Raw genomic sequence first — 16788 nt, 5'->3', positions numbered from 1 at the left:
TGGTGTGATCTCAGCCTGCTGCAGCCTCTGCCTCCCAGGTTCAAGCAATTCTCCTGCCTCAGCCTCCTGAGTAGCTGGGATTACAGGCGACCGTCACCAAGTTTGGCTAATTTTTTGTATTTTTAGTAGAGGGGGGTTTCACTATGTTGGCCAGGCTGGTCTCAAACGCCTGACCTTATGATCCACCCGCCTTGGCCTCCCAAAGGGCTGGGATTACAGGCATGAGCCACTGTGCCCAGCCCATTCCAGTGATTCTTATTCATTGGGTGCCCCCATGAATGGGTATTTGTAAGGTACCAGCTGGCCACACTTAGAGAAGCTCTGGATTAAGAAGAGTTTCAGGCAATCAAGAAAAGCATTTCATATCCATCACCCTTTGACAAATTATTAGATCCTGGTTACCTTTAATCAGTTGAACATAAAATTTCAGATTATGTCTTCATAAGAATTTCAAACAAATTTTTAAATTTCAGATTCTATTGCAAAGCTAATAAACATCTAAAAAGAGAAAAGGTAGGGCTTATTTCCAAAATCAAGAAGGCAGTTGCTTTTTTTTTTAATCTTTGGGGAGACTAGGCCTGTCTTTAGGGTTTTTCACTCCTTTCCAGAAGCCAGTTTTGTTTTTCCATGTTTCTATCGGTGGTAGACAGAATTTTGTCCCCCATTACCTTTGCCTCTGGCATTACCCACATGAACATGTTATGCTACCTAGGAAAAAGTTCTTTGAAGCTGTAATTAAGGTAACTAATCAGTTGACCTTAAGATAGGAAGATTTACCTGGATTAGCTGCGTGGGCTCAATGTGATCACACGAGCTATTACAGAAGAAGGCAGAAGAAAAGGAGATTTGAAGCATGAGAACCATTTGACACACCATTACTCACTGGCAAATGAAGTTGGCTATTCAAAAAGGAAGGTGAATGGCCTCAAGGAGCCGAAAGACTCCCAGCTGACAACCAGCCAACAACAGGGGTCTCATTCATAGAACCTCAAGGAACTGAATTCTGCCAACACCCTGAATGAGTCTTCTTCAGAGCCTTCAGATTCAAGCCCAGCTGGCCGACACCTTGTTTTCAACCTTGGAATACACTGAGCAGAGACCAGAAGAGCCTGTCTGAATTCTTACCCTACAGAATGGTAGAGGAGTAAGTGAGTATTTTAAGCTGTGAAGTGTGTGATAATTTGTTACACAGCACTAGAAAACTAATAAAATCTAAATACTTTCATTAAAAAAAATTATTTTGGGTCTGGGTGCAGTGGCTCATGCCTGTAATCCCAGCACTTTGGGAGGGTGAGGTGGGCAGACCGCTCGAGGCCAGGAGTTCAAGACCAGCCTGGCCAACATGGTGAAACCCCTTCTCTACTAAAAATACAAAAAATTAGACATGCATGGTGGCATGTGCCTGTAGTCGCAGCTACTCTCAAGGCTGAGGCAGGATAATTGCTTGAACCTGGGAGGCGGAGGTTGTAGTGAGCTGAGATTATGCCACTGCACTCCAGCCTGGGCAACAGAGTAAGACTCCATCTCAAAATATAAAATAAAATAAAATAAAAGTATTTTGGTCTGGAATTTTTTTTCTGTTTTGGTTCGGTTGGTTTTTGGTATTTTTAGACTTAAATTCATTGCTGGGTGATTTTCTATGTACAAGTTCCCTGCCTCTCTTTGAAGATGACATCAGATGTAACTTCCTACAGGAAGCTTTTCCCAAGTCAGTCATTTTTTGTCACTAGCCTAATTAATGGTCTTTGCTGGAAAAGTCCTCATTTGTTGGTGAGTGAGAAGTTGGAGATGTGATACAGTTCGAATATGTGTCCCCACCCAAATCTCATGTTGAGTTGTAAGCCCCAGTGTTTGAGGTGGGGCATGGTGGAGGGTAATTGGTCATGTGAGGGGATTTCTTATGAATGGTTTAGCCCCATCCCTTGATGCTGTGCTTGTGATAGTGAGTTTTTCCAAATCTGGTTGTTTAAAAGTGTGTGGCACTTCCCCTGCCTGTTGCCCCGCTTTTGCTATATGACATAGCTGTACCCCCTTCCCCTTCTGCCATAATTGGAAGCTTCCTGAGGCCTCCCCAGAAGCAGATACCACTATGCTTCTGTACAGCCTGCAGAACCATGAGCCAATTAAACCTCTTTTCTTTATGTATTACCCAGCCTCAGGTATTTCTTTATAGCAATGCAAGAATTGGCCTAATGCAGGGTGATAAAGGATTGACTGTATATATGAGGAGGGGGGATATTTGGGAGCCAGACAGAAAGATAAGTTCATTCATTCATTCAAGAACGAATGATCGAGCGTCTATTATGTTTCTTTTAGGTATATTTAAAAATACACTGGTGAATAAGACAGACAAAATTTCCCTCTGGTAAACTCTACACTGTACAGGAGGGAAGCAGATAATACAGAAGTCAACAAATAAATAAAATTCTCCAGACAGCAATAAGTCCTATAGGGGGAAAACTTCCAGTCATGTGTGAGAAACAGAAAATGGACAGCAGCTGTTAAACCGTTCTCTAAGAATGTGATTGTTGAGCCGAAACTTGGATGATGAGAAGGAAAATGTGCCCAAGAAGGGGAACAGCAATTGCGAAAGCACAGAGGCTGGAGGGTGCTTGACATGTTTTCTGAACAGGGGGAAAGAGGACTATTTGACAAAGAAGCAGTAAATGAGTGACAAAGTACAGCCAAGATCACATTAGCAGACAGAGGCCGAATCAACTAACATCTTGTAGACCACAATGAGGGTGTAGGTTTTATTATCTGTGTATTGGACAGCTAGTGGATGTGGAATATTATTGCAACTTCTTCCAGACCAGACTCTTGCAGGAGTCAGATCTTGAAAGAGGGATCATATGACAGAGACTGGAACTGTAGGAGGATGCAGCTGTAGTCAGAACCATGGCAGACTTGCAGGGATGATGGGGAAGGAGAGAACAAGTATTCCAACTGCTTTAATCCTGCAGTCTCTTGCCAATCCCTCCCACTAGTTACAAAACAGAAAGGGGGAGGGCAAAGCAACCTTGGTGATGCCGTTATCCAAGGCGTCAGCCTCACAGGAAAAGGAGAGAATGTGTTGGAGAGGGCAGAGGAGATCATCACACACAGACTTGCTGTTTTCAGTACCTAGAATGTCTTCTTAGCTGGCAGACTATTAGTTTATCTTCATAACCATCTTCCAAAACCCACCTGGGTGGAGGGAGATAAGTGGAGCTAAAGTATTCTAAAGTTCTTGCATTTTCCATGAAGTAGTAAAAGTACTAATTTATACTAAGCTATTATAAATCAGGAAAGCATGGTGTAATTTCTAAGGTGATCACTTATAAAGGAGATAAAAGAATATATATCTAATAGACCAGTAGAAGGGGGAAATGGGAATGATGAAAAAATACTTGACCAATTCAAAAGAATACAAAGGAGAGGAAAAATAACATAGAACAAAAAATATCTATATCATACAATAGTAGATTTAAACCCAAATAAGTTATTATTTCAGTATTTTTATGAATGTAGATGGACTGTGCTACAATTAAAATTTAAAAAATTGTCTAATTGGATTTTTAAAAAATCTTCAACTATGTGCTGCTTACAATAAATATATCTTAAATATAAGGTTATAGAAAGGCTGTCTGTAAATAATCAGAAAAAATACATCATACAATCATTCGGATAAACAAGGATAATATAGTCGTGTATCAGAATAAGTACTTTTTTTTTTTGAGATGAGGTCTCGCTCTGTTGCACAAGCTAGAGTACAGTGGCAAGACTGGCTCACTATAACCTGGACTTCCTGGGCTGAAACCATCCTCCCACCCCAGCCTCCCAAGTAGCTGAGACTACAGATGCACACCACCATGCCTGGCTAATTTTTATTTTTTGTAGACATGAGGTCTCACTATATTGCCCAGGCTGGTCTCAAACTCCTGGCCTCAAGCTATTCTCTTGCTTTGGCTTCTCAAAGTACTAGAATTACAGGTGTCAGCTACCACATTTGTCCAGAAAAAGTAAACTTTAATGCAATAAGCATTACTAAAGATAAGGAAGGACATCTTATCATGAGAAAAGGAATAATACACTAAAAAGATATAACACTTCTAAATTTTTTTTTCTTTTTCTTTTATTTGTTGTTCTTGTTGTTGTTGTTACTGAAACAGAGTCTTGCTCTGTTGCCCAGGCTGGAACGCAGTGGCATGAATACAGCTCACTGCAGCCTGTCTCCTGGGCTCAAGCGATCATTCCACCTCAGTCTCCCAAGTAACTGGGACCTCAGGTATATGCCACCATCCCTGAATATTTTTTGTATTTTTTTGTAGAGATGGGTTTCACATGTTGCCCAGGGTGGTCTTGAACTCTTAGGCTTAAATGATCTGCCTGCCTCAACCTTGCAAAGTGCTAGGATTACATGCATGAGCCACTGTGCCTGGCCTGTATTTTCCAACATGTAGTACATAGCCTCAAAATATAAAACAAAATTAGCATAAGTAAAGGGGGAAATACATAAATCTATTTCTCAGGAAATAATAGAAGAAGTATACAAAAAGAAGGATAGAGAATATTTGAACAGCATAATTAATAAACTATGCTTTTGTAGAACATTGCCCCAGCAAATGAGGAATATAAATTTCATTCAAATGAATATGGAACTGTACCAAAACATGACAATATGAATGGACAAAGCAAATCTCAAAATATTTAAGATAAATAAAATCATACAGAGTATGCTATTAGCCTACAGTGCAGTTACACTAGAAATCAATAACAAAAAGATAACTAGAAAATCTCCACTACTGAGAAATAGGAACACTTTTACACTGTTGGTGGGAGTGTAAACCAGTTCAACCATTGTGGAAGACAGTGTGGCGCTTCCTCAAGGACCGAGAAATAGAAATTCCATTTGACCCAGCAAGCCCATTTCTGGGTATATACCCAAAGGATTATAAGTCATTCTATTATAAAGACACAATCACACGTATGTTAATAGCGGCACTGTTTACAATAGAAAAGACCTGGAACCAACCCAAATGCCCATTGACGACAGACTGGACAAGGAAAATGTGGCACATATACACCATGGAATACTATGCAGCCATAAAAAATGATGATTTTGTGTCCTTTGTAGGGACGTGGATGAACCTGGAAACCATAATTCTCAGCAAACTGACACAAGGACAGAAAATCAAACACCACATGTTATCATTCATAGGTGGGTGATGAACAATGAGAACACATGGACACAGGGAGGGGAGCATCACACACTGGGGTCTGTTGAGGGAGGGCAAGGGAAGGTCAGCAGAGGAGCGAGGAGGTAGGGGAGGGATAACACGGGGAGAAATGCCAGATGTAGGTGACGGGGGAATGGAGGCAGCAAACCACATTGCAATGTGTGTATCTATGCAACAATCCTGCATGATCTGTACATGTACCCCAGAACCTAAAGTACAATTAGAAAAAAAAAAAAGAAAATTTCCACTACTGAGAAAAAAAGTTACAGAAAACCTAAATAAATAGAGGGATATACCATCTTCATGGATTGGAAAACACAATATTATAAAGATGACAATGCCCCCAAATTGACATATGGGTTCAATGCAAGCTAAAGTAAAAACCCAGCAGCTTTGTATAAGAATATCCATTTGGCTGGTGTTAACAGGCTGATTCTAAAGTGCATATGGAAATGTAAAGGATAAAACACAGTCAAAATAATCTTCAAGAACAGAGCTGTAAGACTGACACTATCAGGTATAATGCTTATTAGAATGCAAGATTTACAATTGTGGAATTATTACAAGAGTATAAAACTAGACCAGAGACATAGAACTACGAGTCCAGAAACTGATAACACGTATACATGATCATTTAATTTATGATAAGATGGAAAAAAAATTTTTAAAAATAACTTGCTCTGGAACAATTATAAATCTTAAGGGGAAAAAAATAAAATCTTGATCCCTACCTTTCCATCATACATAAAAAGCAGTTCTAATTATGTTGTACACAATACAACAGATAAAATTTTATCTGTCAATTAAAAATTTTTAAAATTATGTCATAAAATTGATGCTTTTACATGATTTTTCTAAGATATTTTAAATAATAAACAATTTCCTTAAATAAAAAAAAAGACCGCTCTAGAGGGCTGCAATGTAAACTGAAAGGTAAACCAAAATAGATCTTCTGAAAGTTAAAAATGTAGCCACCCAGCTAGCTCAGTCAGTAGAGCATGAGTCTCTTAAAAGTCATAAACAGGAGAACAACTTTGTGATCTTGAAGTAGCTAATTTTTAAAGGCATTAAAATTGATAAACATGATGGAAACCATTATGAATTGGACTATATTAGAATTTAAAACTTTTTTCATTTACAGGCATAATTAAAAGAATGAAAAGGCAATTCAAAAAGTGGGACAAAGTATCTACAACACATAATTCAAAAAAAAAAGGACTCATTGGAAGGCATAAATAACTTTCATCATTCAGTAAGAAAATATACAATCCAGTCATGCAATAGAAAAATGGAGCTGGGCATGGTAGCTCTTGCCTGTAATCCTTGTACGTTGGGAGGCTGAGGTAGGTGGATCACTTGAGATCAGGAGTTTAAGACTGGCCTGGCCAACATGGGGAAACCCCATTTCTGCTGAAAATACAAAAAATTAGCTGGGCATGGTAGTGTGTGCCTATAGTCCCACCTACTCAGGAGGCTGAGGGAGGAAAATCACTTGAACCCAGGACGCAGGTGTTGCAGTGAGGTGAGATCATGCCACTGCACTCCAGCCTGGGTGACAAAGCTAAGAAAAAAAGAAAGAAAGAAAAGAAAAGGAAAGAAAGAAGGGAGGGAGGGAGGGAGGGAGGGAGGGAAAGGAAAGAAAGAAAAAGAAAAATAGAAAAATGAGCAAAATAATGGGCTTTACAAAGAAGCTAGCCTAATGGCCAATAACTGTATGGAAAAATGGTTAGTTTAATTAGACCTCAGAAAAATGCTAACTAAAACTACAATATAATGTCACATCTACAAAAATGGGTACAATTTAAAAGGTAGACAATTCTAAGTGTTGACTAAGGTGTGGAACAACCTGGAACTTTTGTATATTGCTTATAGCATTGTAAACTATTTGAACAGATTTATGAAAGTTGAACATATGCACACCCTATGATGCAGACAATTTTATTCCTAGGATATCCCCCAAAAATACATACATACATTCCCCAAAAGACATTTAACAATATAGTGTGATACTAGCTTACATGTTCATACTGGAAGCCAAATTCTTGTCAATGTTGAAATTGATAAGTAAATTTTTGTATATTGATGCAATGGACTACTAAACAGCAATGACAATAAACTATAATTACATTTCAATAACATGACTGTCACTAACAATGTTGCTCAAAAGAAGGCAGATACACAAAACATATATTATTCTATTTATATAAAGCATGTAACCATATTCTATTGCGTTAGAATTTGGATGATGGTTGCCATAAAGAGTAGGTTTGTGGTTGGAAGTAAGAAGGAGGGGCTTCTGAAGTGCTGGTTACACAAGGGTGTTTAATATGTGAAAATGTACCCAGTTGTACACTTAGGGTTTGTAATTTTAAAAAATCAATTCCTGGTGAATGGATAACTATGACTACATCAAAACTAACAACCTCTGGACTAACACAGTCACACTGAAAATGGTAGGGGTAGAAAAAAAACTAAATTTACTGTGAATTCTGGCACATATCACCTTAATCAAAGTTAACCCAACCATAAACAATATCAGCATCCTATACCTTCTGATATGATGCACCAAGAAAAGCAAAATGTCAACGGTATTCTTGAAAAAAAAAAAAAGCATAACCTCAATCTAATCATGAGAAAAACCGACAATATCAAGCACTATCAAAGATATGGAGCAACTAGAACTCCCATATAAGAATTCAAAATGGTACAGCCACTTTGAAAAACAGTTTGGCAATTACTTATATATACAGTTAAACATATGCTTAACCATATGATCCAACAATCCCATGCCCAAGTATTTACCCAAGATAAATGAAAGCTTGTGTCCACACAAAGCCTTCTATACAAATTATATAATGGCTTTATTTGTATAGAAGTCAAACTTTGCCAAAAACCGGAAACAACTCAATGTCCACCAGTTGGTGAATGGATAAACCAGTTAGTGCCTGCGTATTCTTCACCCAGCTTTCTCCAATATTAACATAACCAGAGTACAATCACTGAAACAACAACAAAAAAGAACCAAATTGTGGTACATCCATACAATGGACTACTACTAAGCAATGAAAAAGAACAGACTGATACAACCAAATGAATGTGTCTCAAATGCATCATTACAAGTAAAATAAGCTAGACTCAAAAGGTTCTGTACTGTATGACTCTACATATCAATTCTGGAAAAAACAAAACTATAGGGATTAAAAACAGATAGATCAGCAGTCACTAAACTTTTTGGCACCAGGAACAAGTTTCATGGGAGACAAATTTTCCACAGGATGGGGTGAGGGGGACGGTTTCAAGATGAAACTGTTTCATCTCAGATCATCAGGCATTAGATTCTCATAAGGAGCACAGAACCTAGATCCCTCATATATGCAGTTCTCAATAGGGTTTGTGCTCCTGTGAGAATCTAATGACACTGCTGATCTGACAGGAGGCAGAGCTCACATAGTAATGCTCACTCACTTGCCACTCACAGCCTGCTGTGCAGCCAGGTGATAACAGGCCACAGACTGATACCATGGCCTAGGAGTTGTGGACCCCTGAAATAGGTGGTTTCCATGGGCTGGAGTAGGGGAAGAGGTTGACTAAAAAGGGGCATGAGGGAATTTTAAAGGGTTAATGGGACTGTTCTATATTTCAATTATGATAGTTGTTACATGAGTGGAAATATTTGTCAAAATTCAGGACTATACACCAACAAATGTAAATTGTACTCTATGTAAATATAAATCATACTCAAAAACCTGACTTAAAAAAAGAAAAAGTAAACAAAAACTTCTTAGATAGGCCATGTTTATAGTTACTAATTATTGGAATAGTGTTGTTGCTTATGAGAAAACATTAGAGAATCCCAAATTGAGGAAAACTCTACAAAATACCTCTCCAAAAGTGTTGAGGTCATAAAAGACAAAGACTGGGGAATCGCCCCAGATTGCAAGAGACCAAGTACAGCTAGTGCTTAACTTACGACCACGATTGGTTCCGACAGCCCGGTCGTAACACGATTTGGTCGTAAGTTGAGTAGGCTATATGCACATGGAGATGGTAGTGCTGCCAGAAGCTGGTCTGCACTGTCGTACGCCCAGCTGGGCAATGTTTGCGCTGCCAGACGTGGAACAGTCGTGGCTAGCGATTGTGGTCGTAAAGTCGAATGGTCATAAGTTGCATAGATCGTAAGTCGGTCAATACATGACAATTTTAGGCAATGTAGGAATCCTCGGTTGGATCCTGAACTGCAAAAAGAGCATTAGTGGACAGTTGACAAAATGGGGATTAAGGTCTGTAGATTCTTAAATTGTATTGTGGTAATATTAATTTTTTGTACTCTGGTTAAGTAATATGTTACTATTAGGGAGGACTACATGAAAAGTATACAGGTACTCTGTATTATTTTTCTAAGTCTAAAATGATTTTATCATAAAAAGTTTTTAAAAAATTAACAACTTCTGTTTATTAAAAGATTTGGTGGGAATGTAAAAAGGCAATCCACAGAGTGGGAGACAGTATTTGCAATACATATATATGCAATACATATATACAAAGAACTCATTTCCATAATATATAAAGAAGTCTTAAATATTAATAAGAAATATATATAACACTCAACAGAAAAATTATGAAAATTGTTCTAAGCACTTCATAGAAGAGGATCTCCAAATGACAATAAACATAAAAGGTATGCAACCTTATTATTCATCTGGAATACGCAAAATAAGACCACAACAAGATGCTGCCACACACTTAACAGAATTGCTATCATCAAAAGGTCAATAATACCAAGTGCTGGCAAAATTAGAACCAATACAGGACTTTCAATACCTTCTTGGCAGAAATATAAATTGGGATAACCTACCAACAGTGAATATTTGCATACCCTATCCCCCATTAATTCTGCCTCTAGGTACATATAACTAAGAAAAACATGGACATATATTCACCAAAGACACATACAAAAATGTGATAGCAGTACTATTTGTAATAGTCCCAAATTTGCAAATCAAATGCCCTTCAACATAAATTGTAGTGTAGTCATCCAATGCAATAGTATGCAGCAGTAAAAATGAAGAAACTACCACTATCCATGTCAATACCATTGAATCATACAACTGCAATGTCAAGCAAGAGAGGAGAAATTTATGCTGATGATAGAAGTCAGAATAGTGGTTACCTTTGGGAGGAGGCAGGCAGTGATGGAGGTGGGGGGGGACATGAGGGGACAATAGTTACAGAGCTGTGCTCACTTTGTGACAATACATTGACCTGTACACACATCTGCATACGTGATACTTACAAAAAGGTTTAGTTTTTAAAATCTTTTGGAAGGCAAAGAATAGGGAGAGAAAAATAAGTGTTTTTATGAAAATATTAAAAATTCCTTTTGTTTTGAAGAAAACATCATTCTGTGTAACACACTTCTCCATATGGGCAAAGAAAAGCATCTGGATAGCCCTCTTAACTTTAGGTATGATGTAATATTCAAGACTTCTGTATGCTAAAACAGTAGCAGCAACATAAGCAAATACCAAAAGGTAGCAGACAGAAAATTTAGAGAAGAAAGTAACCACACATCTGGAGAACTAAAAGCAAACTAACAAAAATTCAAAGAAATCAAATTGGAGAAGTGAAAATACAGTATATGTTTTATAAGATAATCAAACTGCCATGCCCATGGTGATTTCAGGAAGCTGCCTTCTCAGAGTGAAAGCCAGGGGTTACTCTGCGGGGTGAGGATAAAGAGCAAAAAGATACACTGCATAATGAAAGGGCGTCAGAATGAATAGAAGATAATTCCCTTGGACATGAAATGCAATCAAGTCAAGACCCATATTGTATCTCTGCTGGAGGCAGTCTTATTTGTTAGTAAAGTGCTGGGATAATAAACCATTGTTCTCCTTGCCAGGAATGTCAAAACAAATACAACCTCCTTTGCTCAATGCTAAAAATGTCTGAGCCTTTGGAGAACAGCTGGGCAGAAAGAAATCTTGTTCGATTTCAGCATATTTTCCCCCAAGTATTAGGCTGTCCAAACATAGCCCACATCAAAGCATCCCAGGCACCCAGTGCTGGGACAGACTTGTCATGAAAACACAGCCTCTCAAACTCGAGCAAGCGAAACGCACGATAAAACCACTTTAAACTTGTCCAACTCTCTGTCTAAAGGAGCAAAGGATTTTGAAGTATAAAAAAAGCTACTTTAAACAGATAATTCCTTTGAGGTGCTTTTTTTATAAATATAAAAAAATAATGTTGCTGTGCTTGCAAAATGCTGTATATTGATAAGCTCTGGGAGCATTCGAAATGATTTATGATCTCTTGGCTACCAATACCAATGCTGCCTAAGGGACAGCTTCTCCTAAGAATTTGCAGAATTGTTCTCCATGCTATCAAGTCAGCTCTCATTAAAGCATGTCTTATTTGTGGTTTGTGATTTGTATTAATTTGGAGGTATATCATTTAGCATGTTTGGGGATTCAAGTAACTAAAAATTAAAAATGAATTCAACTGGCTTAAACTATAAGAACACTTCTTTTATCAAATAACAAGAATCTCAGAAGTAAAGTAGTCCAAGGTGGGTTAATCCAGTGACTCAGTGATGTCATCAAGGACCCCAAGTTCTTTCGATCTTTCGGTTCTTCCATTCTCACGCTAGGTCCCCTCGTGGGCATAAAATGGCTGCCACAGTTCCACGCATCCCAGCTAGATCTAAAAGTATCTAAAGAAGGAGTGTTCCTATGAGTTTTTCATCACTGAGAATTAAAAAAAAAAAAAAAAAATCTTTGCAAAAGGCCTATCAGCAGACTGTCTATTGGGTTTTAGTGGCTAGAATTGTATCCCTTGCCTATGTCTAATCTAATCAGAAGACATCCAATAGGATCACAATCTATTAGACTGTGATCACAATCCATTAGATCACATTCTATTAGATCAATCTAATAGATTATAATCTATTAACCTATTAGGCTAATTTACATCTAAACACAGGGATGAAGGTTATCTTTCTACGACTGATAAGATGGTGGAGCAGACACCCAAATAAATGTGCAGTCCTGTCAACTTAGAAGGAAAGAGAACATAGGCTGTTAGGTAGGCAAGCATCTGTGTCTGCTACAATTGAGATGCAGGGCAAAATAAGTTTGGTCTAATTGAATTTTTTGGCTTAACTATGGTATGTATTTAAAAAATCTTTTTATTTACTTTCCTATTTTAAGAGGCAGAATGTTGTTCTGCTGCCCAGATTGGGGTTTAGTGGGGCAATAATAGCTCACTGCAACTTCCAACTCCTGGGCTCAGGAGATCCTCCTGCCTCAGCCTCCTGAGTAGCTGGGACTTCAGGCATGCACCACCATGCCTGGCTAATATGTTTTTATTTTTATTTTTGTAGAGACGGGATCTCATTATGTTGCCCAGGCTGGTCTCAAACACCTGGGCTCAAGCGATTCTCCCACCTCGGCCTTCCAAAGTGTTGCAATTACAGGTAGGAGCCACCATGCTGAGTCAAAACCTTTTGGTTTTTGTGACTCCAGCTGCTGAAAATTATTCTAAAACACATTAGTTCATTTTCCCCCCTGCTATTTAAACTAGAGCGACACCTTTGGCATGTCATATCTAATGACACTTGCCTTTCCCCACCCTTTGAAACTCCTCCTTTATTTCCATCCTCAGGATCTTAGGAGTAAGCCTCCTTAGCTGTGTTTGTACAATGCTGTCTTTCTAGCCATAGATGATTGGAGCTGAGGTGTACAGCAGACCTTAGCTGAGCCAGTCAGCTTCTTTCTCTGCGAATTTCAAATGGGGACAGTTCCGGTTGTATCAGTCTCTTCATGTGCTTGGGTCTACAACATAACCTCTAGAATTGTGGGGTAGCAGTTTTTCTGTCATTTGGGACATGAAGCAAAAGCCAGTGTAAAAGAAAGTAAAAATGAAAAAGATACACAGTGAGAAGTTTCTGTAAGTTTTGGCTCCATAAGACACTTTGAAATACCCCTTCACCACACACAGGCACGTGGGCTTGTGTATGTGCGCGCGCACACACACACACACACACACACACACACACACACACACACACACCCCTCCAAATCCATATGCAAGCCAGCTTGAGGCAGCTTATGTTACTTGCAACCAAAGAGCCCTAGCCAAAAAGGAACACAATGTCCCTTTGCAGAGATGATTGAGGACCTTGCAGAATGCAAGGGTCATCCTGAAGAACTGCCAGTTCTCATTTCCTTTGTGCATAGAAAACTGAAGACAATGAATCATACCTGTCATAAATTCACCCCAGACTTTGCTACAGAGGTTGCCTTTGTTTGATTTAAATCTTTACTATTGGTTTGGTTTCTAATACTTGTTACTCTTTTTTCAAAAAGTATTCAACAAATCACTCAACGGTAGCAACAATAAATGACTGTGTATTATGTGATTGGGAGGTGTTGTGTTGTGTTATATCTTAGAGGGGCAGGGAATGGGACTAATATCTATTGAGTTCCAACAATTTGCATTGCGTATATTGTTTACTTTAATCCTTACCACACACTACCTACTAGTCATTACAAAACCAGACTATGTACACTGGCTCACGCCTGAATCCCAGCACTTTGGGAGGCTGAGGCGGGTGGATCACTTGAGATCAAGAGTTCGAGACCAGCCTGGCCAATATGGTGAAACCCAGTCTCTACAAAAAATAAAAAATTATCTGGGCATGGTGGTGGGGACCTTATCATCTCAGCTACTCAGGAGGCTGAGGCAGGAGAATCGCTTGAACTGAACCTGGGAAGTAGAGTTTGCAGTGAGCTGAGATCTTGCCCCTGCATTCCAGCCTGGGGAAAAGAGTGAGACTCCATCTCAAAAAAATGTATGAGTCTTCATGTTCTCACTCATAGGTGGGTGTTGAACAATGAGAATATGTGGACACAGGGAAGGGAGCATCACACACTGGGGGAGCTAGGGGAGGGATAGCAGGGGGTAGGGAGGGTGAAGAGGGATAACGTGAGGAAAAATGTCAGGTATAGGTGATGGGGGGATGGGGGCAGCAAACCACCTTGCCATGTATGTACCTATGCAACAATCCTGCATGATCTGCACATATACCCCAGAACCTAAAGTACAATTAAAAAAAAATATGTGTGTGTGTGTGTGTGTGTGTATAACAAAACCATTTTACCAGTGAGAAAGCCGAGTCTCAGAGCAGCACATTGATTTTGTTAAGGTCACACAGCTAGAAAGCCATAGAAGATTTTAAACCCAGGTCTCAGAAGAATCAAAGTTAATGATGTTTTCACTATTCCACATTGTGTAAACAGGAGAAAAACAGTGCTGTAACCATCCTGTCGGGTAGACTCTGGTTAAATGACATCTGACTCTGGCCATTTTTATTCTCACACTGCAGGATATTCTCTATCATCAGGGAAAGACAGACAGGGAGAATGATCTTCTAGCACCAGATCTATTAAGGGTATTTATGCATTTTTAAAATTTCTAAATTAAGCATTTCTATCTCTAGTAAAAAACAGAGGATAACATTTTTTAACACTTTATAAAGGTGGAAGAAACAAAAGCCAGGGAAAATTAAATGAGGGGCACAAGATACTTAGACACAGAAACACTTCGCAGTCAGCCCTTCTCACTGTCTCAGTAGGTGTACATTCTCAAGCTGCTGATTTTTCTTGACTAAAGATGGCTGAAGTTTTAGAGTTTGGTTTTATTTTTGTCTTTCTCCATCTTTCACATATTCCATCTCACACACTGTCTGCTGCTGCCAATTAGCAAGAATGTCAGAGAAGAGTTAGTCCTGGCTGTAACCAGGCTGGATACAAACCTGTCACAATGAGATTAGGGAGATTCAAGCAAAAGCATTTACCTTAATGTGTTTCGTTCCTAGCAAAACAATCACGCAAATGTTTTAAGTCAAACTTTCCAAAACAGACACAGCCATGCGGAGCTGTCCATCTGAAACAGGCTGCAAGTCAAAACCACCATTTTTATCTTCTACTGCTGTTCTTTAGGCCAGTTAACTCTTCTCTACCCATTGAATGTTTTCTATGTTTTTACATTAAATGCACACACACACACACACACACACACACACACACACACACACACACACAGCCAGTTGAATTGTTATATTACAAAGAAATGTTACCCGTTTGTTTGTAATACATTCCAACATTACGGCAATGAAATGCAGAAAGGGAAATTTGGATCTGAGTGTTTCAAGCTGTCAGTAGCCCTTCCTGTAAACCTTGCCAATGTCAAGAATATCTTAAAGAATGCAGACTACAGGAAAACTCCAATTAGCCAAAATGCCCAGAGAATGGGAGATTCCAGGTTATCTCAGAGTTAAGTAGAAAATCCTTTTCACTTCAACCCTTGCCATTGAAGATCCCTGAAAGGCGTGAATTGAGTTTCCTGCCTTAAAAAGCAGTTTACTCTTTAATGTTTGCCTGATAGTTGAGGGTCAGGATAAATATTCTGGACCCCAATTCCCGTTGTCCAGAAAAAGCAAAACAAAAGGAAACAGGAGATTGGGTAGAATTCGCACTCGACATGTTTTTTGAAATTCTTGAAGTGAGCCTTTTCCTTCTGGTATTTTGTTCCTTTCTACTTCTATAAAGAAAGAGGAAAAGAGTCTGCTAAACCAGGAGTTTTGCCTATACAAATTCCAATGAAATCAAGATGTTATGACATTGGAATTTTTTGTCTTTATGAAAGAGATGAGGAAGGTGTTGGCCATCAGGAGTTGGGAGCCATCCTCTTCCACCTGGTCTCGGGTCTAGTACCGGGAGGCTTGGAAAAGTGAGTTCCCCTAGCCACATCCTACCTTCACTACCCCAACCAGAGAGCAGAATGGCAGGGGTTGTACATTCGGTTATTTCTTCCCAGATCATGTCACTGTCTAGACCAAGGTTCCTCATCCTTGGTACTACTGACTAGGTTCTCTAGAGGGACAGAGCTAATAGCAAGATGTATATACAAAGGGAGTTTATTAAGGGGTACTGACTTACACGATCACAAGATGAGGTCTCACAATAGGCCAGCTGTAAGCTGAGGAGCAAGGAAGCCAGTCTGACTTCCAAAACCTCAAAAGTAGGGGAGCTGACAGTGCAGGCTTCAGCTGGTGGTCAAAGGTCCAATAGTCCCCAAGCTTGGAGTCTGATGTTCGAGGGAAGGAAGCATCCAGAACGTAAAAAAGATGTAGGCTGGGAGACTCAGCTGGTCTAGTCTTTTCACATTCTTCTGCCTGCTTTTATTCTGGCCATGATGGCAGCTGATTAGATGGTGCCCACACAGATTGAGGGTGAGTCTGCCTTTCCCAGTCCACCAACTCAAATGTTAATCTCCTTTGTCAACACCCTCACAGACACACCCAGGAACAATACTTTGCATCCTTCAATCCAATCACAGTGACGCTGGATGCTAACCACCACAGAGGCTGTTGTGCACACAGTAGAATGTTCCTGCTAGATGCCAGAACATTCCTCAGTTGTGACAACCAACAAGGTCTCCAGACGTTGCCAAAGATTCCTTGAAAGGCAAAATTGCCCCCGTTCAGAATTACTGGTCTAAATGG

The 16788-nt window shown here is 39.3% G+C and overlaps 1 long non-coding RNA gene across 1 annotated transcript in view; it reads right to left on the bottom strand.

Moving 5' to 3' along the window:
- Positions 1 to 16430, bottom strand: part of LOC119471608 — a 192577-nt gene extending 176147 nt beyond the window's left edge. The window contains exon 1 of the long non-coding RNA XR_005200669.1: positions 16223 to 16430. This is a non-coding gene — a long non-coding RNA (uncharacterized LOC119471608). The remainder of the gene's footprint in view (positions 1 to 16222) is intronic.
- Between the last annotated feature and the right edge of the window lie 358 nt (positions 16431 to 16788).

Source organism: Cebus imitator, unplaced genomic scaffold (genome assembly GCF_001604975.1).
Source record: "Cebus imitator isolate Cc_AM_T3 unplaced genomic scaffold, Cebus_imitator-1.0 Scaffold66, whole genome shotgun sequence".
NCBI lineage: Eukaryota > Metazoa > Chordata > Mammalia > Primates > Cebidae > Cebus > Cebus imitator.
The sequence above is the reverse complement of the archived record's forward strand: the minus strand, read 5'-3'. Positions and strand labels throughout refer to the sequence as shown.